Source organism: Cajanus cajan, chromosome 8 (genome assembly GCF_000230855.2).
Source record: "Cajanus cajan strain Asha chromosome 8, NIPB_CcT2T_4, whole genome shotgun sequence".
Lineage (NCBI taxonomy): Eukaryota > Viridiplantae > Streptophyta > Magnoliopsida > Fabales > Fabaceae > Cajanus > Cajanus cajan.
In genome coordinates, this window is record NC_138524.1 from 10,672,269 (window position 1) to 10,677,365 (window position 5,097).

The 5,097-nt window shown below is 31.1% G+C and overlaps 1 long non-coding RNA gene across 1 annotated transcript; it reads left to right on the forward strand.

The window, feature by feature from the left end:
• The first annotated feature begins 2,586 nt into the window (after positions 1-2,586).
• Positions 2,587-4,861, forward strand: LOC145950692 (uncharacterized). Its single transcript, XR_014428550.1, has 3 exons — positions 2,587-2,998; positions 3,231-3,349; positions 3,634-4,861. It is a non-coding gene; the product is annotated as an uncharacterized LOC145950692 (long non-coding RNA).
• The last annotated feature ends 236 nt before the right edge of the window (positions 4,862-5,097 follow it).

Genomic DNA, 5,097 nt, shown 5'->3' on the forward strand with positions numbered 1-5,097 from the left:
TATTGTAAAAAATTTATTTAATTTTTTAAATATATTTTTTAATTAGGTTGATTTGATCTAGTGGCCTGACATAAGCATGATTTGACCAAAAATGACAATTCGAAAAAAATATAAGACGTCAGATCAACTTAACCTAAAATAATATTTGACTCGTATAAATCAGGTTGGATTCAACAGACTCAACCAATTTGACACATCTACATTTGCCACACACTTAACACTTTGAATCATCTATCTAGATTTTGTTCCTCATATGTTTTATTACTTTTTCTTACTATGCAAAATAGATTTGTATTATCTACAAATCAAGTCTTCTTTTTTTATTTTTATAAAAAAATAAAAAAAAAAGCTGAATTACTTTTTACTATCTATGTTTCACAATTTTGTGAATTTCACTATTCAACTTTTAAATTTTTATACATTTTGTGATATTGTTAATTGATCGCTTGACATCATTGTTGATTGCTACATGATGTATGCGTCTTTAATGCAACACTTTATATTATGTCAACATACATATATTACATCATTAATCAACAACTATGGTCAATATGTCACGTTAATTATAAATATGTCATGATAATAATTAATTAATGACATTAGATAGTCAATTAATAAGATAATAAAATATATAATAATTTAAAAGTTGGATATCAAAATTCAAAAAATCATGAAATATGAGTACCAAAAAGTACATTTAAACTAAAAAATTGTATTAGTGAATAATTTTTTTTAATTATCATGTGATCATAAATCACCAAGATTGTTGAATATGATTATAATTTTCTTTTAAATCATAAAAACATGAATTTTAATTAATTGTTTGGGAGAGTAAAAACTTTTAAATTAATAGTGTATATCTATTAAATTAAAAAAAAATCCACCATTGAACTTTTGATAATAATTTCCTATTTCTGAATATAAAATAGGCTATACTTTTGATAATAATTCCCTTTTTTATTTTTTATTTTTATTTTTATATTTCCATGTCATTCAAGTTGCAATGATTCAACAAGGAAAATGAGGCAAAAGTTAAAGGTTGTCTTGTATCTTTTTCGAACGAAGGAAATATATATCTAGTAACAGGTAATCAGGAATCGAAATAGTTTGCTTGATGTTCTTAAGTTGTACTTTCAACTGCTTGAGTTTGGCTTTGAATATTTGAGATACGAATAATGTTTCTAAAATTTTCTAAATACGATACTCGTACAATCACAGCCAACCATGGCAATGAGAGGTTTAGACATTGTCACAAGGAGCCAAGAAAGTAGCTAATATTCGTCATCACGAGTACCACATAGTTCATCTGCTTTAGAACCATATTTTAAAGGAATTGCTGGTTTGGTTGACCTTCAATGAAGCAATAAAATATAAATCAATACAGTATGAAAAAAATTTCGTTACTTTCCCCTTCAACTTATCTCTCTCTTGGCACTTCTGATGTTGATGCAAATTTGGAGGAAATGCTAAAAGGCATATAAAGACAATATAAATTTTTTTAATTCACGTAGTATTTCAAATTAAAACACTAATTTATACTCATGAAACATGAATTTTATTGACTAAATATTATCTTAATATTGTGAGAATTGATCTGTAAAGCATCCCTTTGACTATGAATTAATTTAGAGACCTTCAACATGTGTTATATAACAATACAATAATAACTATTAAAAGTTAATGGTTGTAATTATAGTAAAACATATGCACATGTAAAAATAAATACATGAAGTCTTATAACAAATTAATTATTGATTTCCCAATTCACCTTATCCTCTACCATGACAATTAAGTAGATAAATTTCGAAAATGTATTAGCATGCATCTCATTATGTAACTGAAATGATATCATTTATGGAGTTTGATGGAGTTCGAAAAGAATGTTATAAATGGATTGACATTTCAACTATCTTGTTTGTGATTCCTATCCAATATTTTAACCAATTGTCATATTCTCTCTTTTTCAACATATGTTGTTATAGGTTATAGTGACACACAATATATGTTGTTAAATCTCATTCAAAATCAACACAAAAATTGTGTGTGGGTATATATCAAATAAGTTTATACCTACATAATTTTTATCTATAGTGATATTTTTTATATGTCACTAAAAATAACATTTCTTGTAGTGTCTCTCTTTTTCAACATAATGGATAAATGAAAGATCGTGTGTTATACAATTATTTGAAACTTGTGAAAGTATAGAAAAAAATTATGTATTTAAAAGAAGAAACACTACAAGAAATTATGTTTTTAACTGGGGTTATTTAACTGGGATTACTTTAACCCCTGGAAACGTAAACATTTACGGGAGTTTTAATAACCCTAGTTAAATTATAGGGGTTTGATTTCAAACCCCGGGAAAGTGCCAAGTGTTTTTTAGAAACCCTGGGTAATATTATTTTAATTAATTAAAATATTATTTTTTAAATTTTCCTCCTATTATTTCCTTTCCCTCTTTCTAATAAAGACATCTTGTTCAACCCGCCGCGGCGTCAAAACCCTAGGAAAGAACTCCGGCTCACTTTCATTCCCCTTCACATTTTCGACAAGAAACGCTTCCTCCACATCCACATCCACACCCTCTTTCAACCCTCGCGATTTCAAGTAAGAGTGGACCAGAATTCCCAACGACGCTGCCAACAGAACAACCAAAACCACGGCAAACGCCCAAGACACCAAAGTGCTGGGGTTGGGCAGGAACCCGAAAGCCAAGAGGTAAAGGGCAACGACCACGACGATTGTGTTGAAAACCCCGAAATAGGATGAGTCTTGGTCTTCCTCCTGAGTGACAGCGGGAGGAATCTCGCGGAGGAAAAAGATTCCAGAGAGGCAAACAACGAATGGAACGAGAGCGAGCATGACTAGAAAGGATGTAGGGTCGTCGACGAAGAGAGCAGAGCAGAGGTCGGTGAATATGGTGGTGCTTAAGCCGACATAGCCTTTGAGAATGCCAGAAACGGGGCCTTTGTTGCGACAGAAGTTGTGGATGCAGGTGACTAGAACTGCCGTGTTCATCCAAGTTGTGCCATTGCCATTTTTTTTTGTTCTTTTGTTTTCTTCCATTCGTTTGTGTGATCCTTTTTAGGAGTTTGACTTAACGAATGAACGATTTCTTGTGCCGGAGATGCTCTTCCGACCTGCTGATTTGGGTCTGTCATTACGATGTGATTTAGGTTTATTCTTTAATTTTGAGGGATTTATTATGTGACTTTAATTGTTTACAGGAATGAACCATGTTGGGATCGTGGAATGTATTGTGCATGCTGTTAATGCGTGCCATCCGCATCTCCACCCTGTGGTTTCGGTTGAAGTCGAGCAACCTGTTTTTCAGTCTCAGAAGAAGGTATAACTGTTATGCTAGCTGAGTTTTGGTTGTTTTATGAAATATTTGCATTTGGATGTGTGTTGCTTGTATAGAATTTATAAAATGTGGATTCATGTTAGTTATGTTCATGGCTTGATTGATATTTTCGTTGGACAAAATTAATTACTTGCATAACTTTGATTTAGAGTCACAGCTAACGAATCCCTTTTCAAAGTGCAAATAAATTAATCCTTCTTGGTTTTTAGATTTTACACAACATAAAGCCATCACCCCACTCACCACACTATATATTCCTGAAACAGAAACACTAAGCCAATAGCAGCAATGGTTAGAGACACAGAGCCTTTACCGTATGATGCTGTTAATGGACAACAAAAAGACTTTGATCCTAGTGCTCCTCCACCATTTAAGATTGCAGAAATAAGAGCTGTCATACCAAAACATTGTTGGGTAAAGAACCCTTGTGAGATTCACTGTACTGTTTCCATTGTTTGTGTATCCATATTATTTGGTGAGTGCTTTTTGACTTGGAAGTTGGAACACAACATTATTATAGTATAGTTCAAAAATAATGGCTTTTCTTTATTTAAGAGGAGGCCTTATAACTGTTGATCGTGATTATGGTTGGATTAATAACATCCACCATGACATTGGCACACATGTTATCCACCATCTCACTACTAGAAAAACACTATCCCTAATAAATCTGTACAAAATAAAAGGAATTGTGCACTAATAATAGAACACAATCAGTTCAAAATATATATCTAGCATTAAAACAGTTTTATTTATAAATAAATAAATATATAATGCATGTTTCAATATGGGAACTTATTTTTATTATGGTATATTAGTCGACTGTTGGAAAGATGATAGAGCTTCTTGGAGGGAAAGCAGGGGTTTCATGTGGCAGGTTTCACTATAGAAGTGCTTTTAGCCAAGTTTCCAATATTTTTATAACCGTAGAGATCGATTTGTTAACTTAACTACGTGGTTGATGGTATTTCTATTTTTCTGCATGTTTTTTTACTGTTTAGCTTAACTAGGTGGTTGTTGGTCAGCTCATGTAATTAGTGTTTAGGGTGGCTAAATTATCTTGAATTAATAATTTTTGCTCAAAATTATCAAGGCCAATTACCTTTTGACTTGGCTATGTTCAATAATTCACCGGTTGTGTTTCAAAATGAAATCACTTTTTTCAATATCTAATATTGTATATTTTGTGTTTCTAATTATGATTTATGTTTATATTGTAGGTTTCTGATCAAGGAAGTGTGCCAACATATGAAACAAATTCTCAACGTGAAATGGGGTGTGGGTGATAGCTTAAAAGCACATTAATTAATTTGTAGTTGATTTGTGCTTCATTTTTTGAAGATAAAAACTGTGTGCTAGTTTATTTTGAGTAATTTGTAGTCTATTTCTTCTTTTAGGAGTGACTTCATGAGAATACTCCTTTATTACTATTATGCTACATTATGTTAATTTTAAGCTTCATACCTTATGCTAGAAATATAAATTTAGTTTATATTTATAACTTGCAAATTTGATTTGATTTACAAACTTTATTAATAAAAATAAGATCTTCTAAAAACTAGTATTATATATATATATATATATATATGTGTGTGTGTGTGTGTGTGTGTGTGTGTGTGTGTGTGTGTGTGTGTGTGTGTGTGTTTGTATATATACACAACAAATAAAAACAATAATTTATGAGAATAATAGTGGTTCAAAAACTTATTGACGTACACAATTAAGAAATA